The following is an 11,853-nucleotide window of genomic DNA, read 5'->3' as shown; positions in this document are numbered from 1 at the left end:
TGGTCCACTATATTTTCACAACCCACTTGTATAGAATGTATAGATTGAATCATCGTGGGTGATTCTTCGTTCCATATTATCTAGCTTCTCCATCACTACTGCCAAATTTTTTCTTCCTCCTCTACACCTACCTTGCCTCTTGTAATGTCTTCATGAGGGTTATGGTATTCTCGTGAATGTTTTGCAAATTATTCAGTTAATGCCTTGATTGTAGTTGGATCCTTCTTCATCATTGGTCCTTGAGAATGAAGGAGTTGCATCGTTTTTATATTTATCCCATCATAGAAAATAGACACTTCTTGTTGCACATTTAGATTGTGTTGAGGGAAATTTCTTAGCAATCCTTTGTATCTCTCCCAAGCTTCATATAAGGACTCGTCGTTTTGCTGAAAATTTGTTATCTTCTTCTTGAGTTTGCCTATTTTCGAGGAGGGCTGAATTGTTCAATGAAAGCTACACAAAGGTTGGTCCAACTTCTAATCGTTCCAGGTGCAAGTGCTTTTGGAATCTCGAGTAAATGGCACAGGAAGTATCCTTAGTAGTACCACATCTCTTGAAACATTTGGAATATTGAAATAGTTTTCATTGTCCAACCCTTCGTCAAGGTGTCTGAAGGCATCTTCATAGTCTTTCCCAGAAAATGGAATATCCTTTAGCATCAACAGGATATCTCCCTTGAGCTCAAAACTTGTCGTAGTAGGAATTGCGGGTAGAACAAGACAAGGATCGTTGTCATTACACATCCTCCTCTTGTACTCCTCCATGGTCATTGTTGTGATGTATGCAATCTCTTCTACCTCGCTTTTAACTTCATCTTCTAAATCGCTTTATGTTCCTGGCGCGTATCCAATGCCATTTTTGTCTGGACAGTTCTCAAAGACTTCGAACTTTTCCAATTGAAAGGTGCTACTCGATTTGTTGACCTTTCTATCTTTCTTTTTATGGAATACGGACTCTGGATTGTCAAGTGGTGCTACGATAGAAAAATTGGATCCCCTAGTCGTATATCACCGAAACAAAACAAAATAAATCGTAAAATCGAACTGAAAAGTAAATAAACGAAAAACTGAAAAACGTCAGTTTCACGAGGTGACAATTGGGTTGTCACATCATGAATTCTATAAAAACAGAAAAACTAATTAAATGCAAAAAAAAATTAACCTTTTGCGGTTTTTACCCAACAAAAAGGATCGATTAACCTAAAGGAATTAAATTAAAAACTGAAATAAGTCGTTGTATGACAACGTCACCAAAAACTTGATGTGGTGCAATATACCTATTAGTTTTAAATTTACAACATAACAAAACTTTAATGCACTTATAGATAGTGTACATAGTCAGTTTATAATATAGAAAAGTAAGCCGTGTGTCGATCTCAGGTAACGGAATTTAGCTAATAAAATAACTACCAAAAGTTAATCTAGAAAAACAACTAAAGTAGGAGTTTGTATCTGATTTTGCAAGTTCAGATTAACTTAATTACTTCAATTAACTAAAAGTAGTGGAAACAACTAACTAAAGACAATATTAATCAAGATAATAAAGACACTTCCATTTAGCTTTGATCCCCCCCCCCCCTTTGCCTAAGGTTATGGTTAGTGGGAGTTTGTATCTGATCTTGATCCAATCTCCTAACGTTTTCACAAATTATGAACTACTTTGCAATGATCATACAGAATTGGACACTAAATTGATTATTAAAGATTATTGGGCTATATAAATATATCTAAGATTAATTATCTATGATCAAGACAAATAACCAAAAACAATTATGATTAAATTATGTTCTCTAACAAAGTTAAAGTTATTATCTTTATTACCCATTCTAAGATTTGGTCAATCACTAGCTCTAGAAATTTAATGGTGATAAACAACTAGGTACACAAGTTCATGCAAATAAAGCGATCATTCAACTACACTAAACTTCAATCTAAGCAATAAATATTGTAACTTTTAACATGCTAGGTATTGATAAATCAAACAAAAGTTAAACCAACTTCATATATCCATGAAAAGTAGAAACTAACACATAGTATTAGGGTTCATCATCGCTAAAAAAAAGCCTAATGATTTAGCTCATAATTGTAGAAAATAAACGCATAAACACATAGGATATTAAGATAGACGTGATCAATCTAAACAAACCGAATGTATGATGGGAAATCTTGCTTCAATATTGTAATTTCTTGATCTCCAATCTTCTCCTTTTTCTAAGGGTTAATTTTCATATGTATTGTGTCCCAAAAGTCTTCTAAATCTTCAATATTCTCCGTAAGTCAATATAATGGTCGATATATATATATATATATATATATATATATATATATATATATATATATATATATATATATATATATGTGTGTGTGTGTGTGTGTGTGTGTGTATATATATATATATATATATATAGTTTCCTTATAATCTCTCTTCACGTAGTGACCATCAGGTTGTCATGACGTGAACTCAATATCTATCCCTTATTCACCAAGGAAACTTGCATCTCTGTGTATAGGAATCTTCTGGGACACGTTGACATGACGTGAAAAGATAAATGTCACGTCGCGAACTCTATTTTTACACAAGGAATCGAGATTCTTCTTATGACCACGTCGTGAACTTTATAACATCACGTCGTGGGAAATGTGTAAAACTCAAATTTTGCTCCTTTAAGTTCCTAACTTTAGCTCCAAACCTCGAAGTATCCATCTTTTGTCAGTTTTAGTCCTTTTTCTACAAGAATGTCATATTTTACTGCAGAATAAAATTTAACTCAATGAAAATATCTTTGAATTTTACCAAAATATAGCTTTAATGTATTAAAATAATGCCTAAAGTGTATATAAATATGGAAATATCAGACTACCGTCAAATCTTGAGAGCAAACACCATTGCCCCCAACTCCAAATCGTGAGGCGGATAACGGACCTTATGCGACTTTAGCTGCCAAGAAGCATAAGCAATAACTCTCCTATGCTGCATAAGCACTGCACCCAAACCCGTGATGGATGCATCTCTAAATACCACAAAATCCTCAACACCCTCGAGGAGGGTCAACATTGGGGCCTCACACAATTTGTGTTTCAGAGTCTCAAATGACACCTGCTGCTCAGGGCCCCAGTGGAAATCCACTCCATTCATCGTCAGACGAGTGAAGGTACCACAATCTTGTAGAATTACTAAATAAATCTCCGATAATACCCTGATAAACCCAAGAAACTCCTGATCTCCGAGGGAGACTTTGGGACCTCCCACTGCATCACAACCTCAATCTTGGCCGGATCAACCAAAATCCTGTTTTAATCAACGAGATGTCCCAAGAACTAGACCTCTCATAACCAAAACTCAACTTTTAGAACTTGGCATACAGCCCGTTCTCGCCTCAAAACTCCCAGAAGTTCTCAAAAGTGCTCCTCATGGTGCTCCCTAGTCTTGGAATACACCAAGATATCATCATTGAAAATGATAACTGGTCGATTGATCATCGGCCTACATACCCGATTCATCAAATCCATAAATATGGTAGACGCATTGGTGAGCCCAAATGGCATCACCATGAACTCGTAATGACCATAACGAGTCTGAAACACGGTCTTCTTCGCCTCTTCCTTTCTAACCCTCATCTGATGATAACCTGACCTCTGATCAATCTTGGGGAACAAAGATGCACCCTGAAACTAATCGAAGAGGTCATCAATCCGCAGAAGGCGATAACGGTTCTTCACCATCAACTTGTTCAACTCCCGGTAATTAATGCACATCTGGTGTGAACCATCCTTCTTCTTGACAAATAAAATAGGTGCTCCCCACGGTGAACTGCTCGGTCTAATAAATTTCTTTCCCAACAGCTCCTGAAGCTGAGAGGACAACTCATGCATCTTTGGAGGTGACAATTAGTATGGCGCTTTAGCAATTGCGGATGCACCTGAAACCAAATCAATCATGAACTCAACCTGCCTCTCAGGAGGCACACCAGGAAACTCCTCAGGTAACACATCGACAAACTCTCTGAAAATGAGCACATCTGAAACCAAAGCCTTATTCCCCAACTCGAGCATCAACAACATAATCAAGATAACCCATACAACCATGTTGAATATATTGTCGAGCTCTGTCAGCAGAACAAAAGGCTAACCCAATCCTGGTACTCTCTCCATAAAGAACCGATTCTCCCTCACTTGGGGTTCGAACTACCACACGCTGACCCTCGCATTCAATCATAGCCCCAAACCTACTCATCCAATCCATCCCAACTATCACCCACACATCCCCCATAGGGATGAGAATCAGATCAATCGGATAGGGCACCCCAAGAATCTCCAATACACAACTGTGACAGACGCTTGATTGATAAACCCCATGTTCGTTGTGGATAGAAACCCATAACAGACACTTTAACTCTCCGAGAGGCATATCGAAACTCGTGCTAAAATACTGAGATACGAAGGACCGACTGTCACCTGAGTTGAATAACACAAGAACATGCAAGGAATTCACTAAGAAGGTACCTAGCATAAGCATACCATAAAATAACTGACAAAATAATAAATGGAAACATACCAGTAACGACGTCCAATGCCGCCCCGGCCTCCTCTGTAATGAGCTGAAAAACGCGACCTTGAGTCCTCGGGGGCTCCACCCTACCCTGGCGACCATCTGTGATCCTTAATGTAGCCGGTGCTGGAGCCTGCGTCGGTCCCACGGTGAGCAACGGAGAGTTGGCATTAATATGGCCAACCCGCTCAAAGTGATAACAGATCCTGGTGCTCGGTATTAGGACCTGCTGACAACAATCCTTGGCATATTCCCCCTCTTTTCCACATTTGTGGCTTACATATGAAGATCGACAACCACTGTCATGAGACTTGCCACACTTGCCACAAGTGCGGCCCTCTGTCCTCCATATCTCAAATCAGTGACCTTGAACTGCTTCGCCGCAAGCTGCGTCTGCACCGAAGCTTGCCTCCTCTCCCTCGCCTGGAGCTCCATCTCAATATCCCACCTCCTCGCGGCCTCCTAAAGTTCCACAAATGTACCATAATGTTGGGTGGACACAAACTGGAAGATATTCGTCTTGAGCATGCTCAAGTACCGGGTAATCTGAGCTTGCTCAGAAGCAATAAACTTAGGACAGAAAAGAGCCCTCTTGGTAAACATCTTGGTGATCTCAGTCAACGACTTAGTCCCCTGCATCAGATCCAGATACTCCTGATCCAACCTCTCCCTCTCTACCACTGGAACATACCTCATGCAAAACATTTCAGAGAACTCCTCCCATGTCACAACAACCCTCTGCTCAAGAGTATAAGAGCCGGTCACCAATCTCCACTAATCCTTCACCCCTGAACGAAGAAGGTTCAGGGCGCACTTGACCTTCTGGTCAGAAGGGCAGGAGCATGTGAAGAAACACCCATGTACATCGAACACCAACCACATCGCAATAATCGGGTCCTAAACTCTATCAAACTCTAGGGGCTTCGTATTATCAAAGTCCCGATACTGGAAATCTCTCTCCCCACGAATCCCCGTCGCAACAACTATTGTGGTAGCCGCAACAATAGAAGCCTCAGAAAGTGCACCATAATGATCGTCGAAAAGCTCAATCATGGCGGTTCATGTGCTTTCAGTAGTATGGGCCCATACTACCTTCCACACTTACTCCTATTTGTCTCAAGGATCATCACAAGCGCCCTAAACAGATACAACAACTAGGATATGAATACGTCTTATTGTCACTCTCTCAAGAGTGGCTAAAAACTCCTCATATGGTTGGCTGCTCACACTTCTACTCATCAATGAAACTTCCACCAACCCTACAACACTTGCGTATGCTAATCATACATAACACTGGATCTTATAGACATCCGAATACTTTTCTCTACCCTAAGCCCTTCATCAGGCAAGAACATGAATTAAGGCTAAACCAAATAATCCCAGGCTATAAAATCTTAGTTATGTACAACTATGATGCATACACTAAGCAAACATAGTAATGATGTCAATTCCACACAAGAAACAACCCTAGTTTCAGTCCAGCAAGAACAGGCATCATATATCAGGCAATTCTCCAGTTGATCGTACATAACGCATCCTTCTTTGGTTACTTTTGAAAGCAATTTTGAAAACCAATAAAAAAAATTTGTAGTTCCCTAGTTTTAGTCTGGATTCACACGAATGTTCATCCAATTCTATCAAACCAAGGCACTAATACCAACTTGTAACACTCCAAAAATCATAAAATTTTAAAATTTTAAAAACAACCATTATCCATAATTGCTTACAAAAAGGAAGCATTATTTCAAGAGTAAAGTCATAACATAGTGTCACAAAAATCAATATCATGAATATAAGAAGATGTGCACGATCAGGCCTTCGCTTTCCCACGATCCTCTAAAGTACCTGAAACTATAAACTAAAACTATAAGTCAAAGCTTAGTGAGTTCCCCGAAAGTAACATCACACAACATAACAATCAAGACATGCAAATATCAGCCTCCAGCCTAACTGGACCACCTCACATGGCATATAGCCTATCTGGACTGCTCTATGGGCCTTCGACCTGACTAGATAGAATTGTAGGGCCTACAGCCTATCCGGACCGCCCAGGGTGTCTTAGCCATTAGCACAAAGCAGGACCGCGTCAACTAAACCACAATATATCAACATATGTAACAGATAAACTAAACAAAGAACCAGCAAATACATATATCATGCAGATCTACTAATCATGCACATACTATCATATTATTATACTAAAACTAGGATATAGGCATGTACACCCAACGTACGTGAGCTCGGCCCCCAAATTACAAAAATGCCACTACGAGATATTTTGCAACATTTTCATATACAAGGGCTGAAATGCAATTAATCTTCAAACTTAAGGTTAAAATTGAATGTACCTCATCATTGGAATGTTACAAAAAAAAATTGTTAATCTCGTACATATATTATTAAAACTCGTATATATATATATATATATATATATATATATATATATATATATATATATATATATATATATATTATAATATTATAAAGCATATTAGTTATATCGTGAATTTTAAGACGTATAAGTTACAAAGCTTTTTGTATAAATCAATTATGCATAAACAATTCATTAATACTTGCCAAAAGTCTGAATACATGAATTTAGAAAAGTAATTAAGAAATTAAAATTGGAGCAAAAAAATTAAAATATTAAATTCATGTATTTAAATTTATTTACATTTTTAAACTAGACATAAATATTAATTAATTTACATCAAAAGTATAAATAGACAATGTAAATATAAGATATCAACATACATATTTTATTTAAAAATTGTAATTTTTTGTTACATAATAACTAATAATAATATCTAATAATTATTTTCTCTTAAAAAACTATTTTATCGACGCCGTTTTGCGCGGGCACACATCTAGTGTGTGTGTGTATTTTATATATATATATATATATATATATATATATATATATATATATATATATATATAACTATTTCATTATGGGATTGATTGTTTTCCATTTCAATCAAAACGATTTCTTAGTAAACGTTAGAATATTATAGATCTAAAATGAACTTTTTTTATCGAGAAAGGGTAAAAAACGCCTGAGATATTTTTTTATCAAACCACGTATCCTTTAACAGATTTATTAGTAATCTGATTCGAATTTCAAAATTGAATTTAGGTGTATTCTTTTCTCGAGTTTGACTAAAAAAAGACTCAAGTTTTTTAGTAGGCAAAAGTTTACAATTGAGGTATTTTATTAGTTGTAAATAAAGTCTAGAATGACGAAAATCAAGGTCTTTTAGGTTCTTTCTTTATTTATATATATATATATATATATATATATATATATATATATATATATATATATATATATATATATATATATATATATAACGGTGTATTTTAAAACTTTTAACAATACATGGTTTAAATTCATTTAACTTAATTAATTTTTAATTAATTAATATTCAAACCAATTTTAGATTTAATATTTATCAATTAATTAACATTGAATTCATTATATTAATTTTATCACGTAATAAACAACTATATTAATTAATCTTATAATTAAATAATATTAATTCGTTTTATACTTCCTCAATTTTTGAATTAGGGTTATCTAGTTATCTAGTCTAAAGGTCTAAAATTCAATTAGATAAATAACAATTAAGATCTAATAGTTATCCTATGATTCGAAAAAGGCAAGTAAATCCCGAAACCATATTGCAGCCAAAGCGGGCCGTGCTAGGACCCAGGTGCGTCGCGCCCTGCGATTGTCAACTTTTTTGGTTCTTTAGGTATTGATTTCTACTTTCATATATTCACAAATAACAGAAAATCCAAGACTCTAATACCACTAGTGAGTTTTCTAGGCTATTAACAAGAATATTTACGCAGCGGAATCATAATCATATTATGGGTACATGTAACCTAGATGTATAGGACATTTTCTCAAGTTATAGCAACATACTTATGAAACGTATTTCTAACCTATGTAACTCGAAAAAAATAAAAAGTTAGATCACATAGCTTTTGTAAAATTCGAATAATGTAAACAACTCTCCCTGAATCTCCTTTGGAAAGCAAGCACCAATAATGTGGATGCCTCTAATGGTTCACACCAAAAACCCTAGAACAGTAGAAATCAAGAAGAGAGAAGAGGTAAGAAGAGAAATTCAGATTTCTCCTTTTTGGAGTTTTTAACCCTGAATTTAGAGGCTAAGAGGTTTTATTTATAGTTAGGAGATCTCCAGGATAAACTCTGCTTCTAATAATTAGATATCATATTTAATCTATTCAAGTGAGTTATCCTTATCAGCTAAATGCGGCTTCCAGAAACCCTGGAAACCATCTCAAAATTGTCCATACCATGGATGGTTCTAGTATTGTCTTTCCTTGCTCAGTTATGAACAATTACAATTCAGCTTTCGCACCTTTAATTAATTCTAATTAATCCCAAATTAATTCCAAATCAATTATGATTAATAATTAATTAACTCCAACCATTTCTAATTAATTTATTAATCATATAATAAATTAAAAAAATATTTTATCTCTCTCCTAAAGTCATTTCTAGTTACTGGGGAAAACCTAAAAAGGACTTTGCTTTTATTCATAAGATTACATCAGTTTAGTTAAGACCTTAGACACCTTAGTCCAACAACTACTACACTCAAGTTTCTATCACCCTCAAATGGACGACCAAATAGAGGTTGTTAACCGATTCCTCAAATCATACCTCCGTTGTTTCGCAAGCGATGAACCAAACTATTCGAGTAAGTACATTTATCTCGTTGAATATTGGAACAATACAAGCTATCATACTGCTATTGAGATGCCACCCTTCCAAGACTTATATGACAGACCACCACCATCATTTCCTCATTACACCATGGGTACTTTAAATGTTGCTTCAATCTACAACACTTTAGCTAATCATCAACGGATTATTCAACACCTCAAAGAAACTTTGCAGCGAAGTCATCAAAGAATGACTAATCAGACCAACAAACAACGTAAGATTAAAGAATTCTAGCTATGGGAGCTAGTACACCCCCTTTTTGTATTTACAGACAAGGATCCATATAGAAACGAGCATCACACAAGCTTTAAAAATGATTCTTTGGTCCCTTCAAAATCGTCGAACGCATATGACAGGTGGGCTATTTCCTCGAGCTTCCACCGAGTTCTTGTATACACCCGATTTTTTATGTCTCCATGTTCTGCCCCTGTCATTATAACCCCACAATATCATCTCTACCATTTCTGTAGACATTCATTAAAGATTTGCAATTCATGGAACCAAAAGGAATCCTAGATGAACATATCATTAACAAACAAGGCAACATGGTTGCTCAAGTACTTCTTAAATAGAATGGACAAGACGTGGCAGGTGTTATATGGGAAGATAAGGGCGATTTCAACATTACTGACCTTGAGGACAAGGTCATTGTTAATGGAGGGGGTATTGATACGAGCACTACTGACGGTATTACCCAGACCCGACCCAAAAGAATGATATGTCGACCCACCCATTATGAGGAGGAGTAAGTACTTGGAGCCCATGTACGAATAATGACCACATGTGTGCACATGATTAGTGAGTCTTCCATCATGCATGTTTTTAGGTCCTTTATTTGATTGAGTAAGTAGGAGTAAGTCTTTTACCACTTGTTTTCAGCTCCTTAGTTTCTGGAAGTTAGTAAGTTAGTCTAGTCTATATATTGTATTCTGTTTTATGAATGGATATGTCGAAAATTGCTCCAAGTGTTCCTCTTCCTTCTTAATTCTTTTGTGGAGATTGGCCCTCTCGAAAAGGTCGTATTAGAATCATTGCGATTGTTGGGGGTACTTTCTTTCAACCTCACAAACAATCACTATTGCGTTATGCTTTGTTTCATATACTTTTCCTCTATTTTCTTTATCTTAACATCACCATACCCTTCCCTTCTCTCTTCTTTGTTTCATCGGTGGTTTGCATCGTCAAGTTGGCCACTGAAGGCTACCATGTTTCACGTAGGCTCTATGATCTCACATTTTCAAATTTTAGGTTTCTACATGTGTAGTGGTGAATCTAGAACAAAATATCATATGGTTCCCAAATTAAGGTAATCTAATAAAAAAATCAACAACACTTGTGGGGGGTTGGGTCGTGTACAATTTAATGAAATTTAACTGAAAAAACCGATCAGGGACCACCGATTAAAATTAAAAAAAAAACAACTAAAATATAACTGAAAAAAAACAAACGATTTAATGAAAAACTAGTTAATTATTAGTGCATTGATACCTTATTGTTTGATAAACAAAAACTATATATTATATTTAACCTTATATATTTAACACCACAATTGCTCTTTGTAACTTATTTGTTTTTCTTTTTAAAATTGTTTTTTAAAACATTTTTTTAAAAAATAAACTCAAGGTAGGTATCTATTTTGTTTTTTTAATATGGTTCCTAATTTTTGTGGTATATATATTATAAATGAAATTAAAATTTTAGATACACCCATGTACATGCGTGTTTCAAATTTTCGTATTTTAGGCTTTCAAATGTTCAAGTTTATGTTTTCATGATTTCATATTTGAAGCTTTGCTTCCCTTATGGTTCATCTCTCTCATTGCTTATGTATGTTAAATTTATGGATGGATTTTGTTCGAGTTCACATTTTACAATATTTTTTATTTTTTATTTCTTCAATTTATTTTCATAAGCTAAGTATCCATATATGAGTATTGATGTAAGAAACATGTTTTGGTTGTAAATGGGGACGATGGGTTGTAGAAAGGATAAGAAGCCATGAAATTGCAGGGGATGGTGGACTATGACAGTGGTGATGGTAGAGGAGGAGGGTGAAAATAGGGTAGGGTGGGATAGAATACGGTCTAAAATTTAAATAAACATTAAGTGTAAATAAAAAAAAAGGATAAATCTTATTGTCCTTTTTACATGTGTAGAGACACTCAATGTTTACATATCACATGAACCAAACGCACAGTCGTCTTCAACAATTGTCAACATCATGCGATTTTTGATAAATCATATAGATCAATCATGAAAGTTTGTCTATTAAATCACTGTCTTTTAAATTAGATCGACAGTAATTAGATTCGAACATACTAGATACATAGTTTGCCTTGTAGTAACCAATATGATAATCATTTAATATTTCACCGACTAAATTAATCTTCAACTCAAATATTAGTAAATATTCGTTTAAAATAATAGACAAAATCGTTATAGGTTTAAGTTTTGCCGAATATTCATAAAACTACGAAGATATGATATTATCCAGAAACTAAACAGCCATAAGATCCATAAACAACAAACTACACGATAATCTTCTA

General features: G+C 35.2%; 1 non-coding gene across 1 annotated transcript; it reads left to right on the top strand.

The window, feature by feature from the left end:
* The first annotated feature begins 312 nt into the window (after positions 1-312).
* LOC145103550 (small nucleolar RNA R71) lies at positions 313-416 on the top strand. Its single transcript, XR_013706635.1, has one exon. It is a non-coding gene; the product is annotated as a small nucleolar RNA R71 (small nucleolar RNA).
* Positions 417-11,853: the final 11,437 nt, after the last annotated feature.

The sequence above is a fragment of the Lactuca serriola genome, chromosome 4 (genome assembly GCF_051521515.1).
Source record: "Lactuca serriola cultivar US96UC23 chromosome 4, Lser_US96UC23_V15, whole genome shotgun sequence".
Classification (NCBI taxonomy): Eukaryota; Viridiplantae; Streptophyta; class Magnoliopsida; order Asterales; family Asteraceae; genus Lactuca; species Lactuca serriola.
The sequence above is the reverse complement of the archived record's forward strand: the minus strand, read 5'-3'. Positions and strand labels throughout refer to the sequence as shown.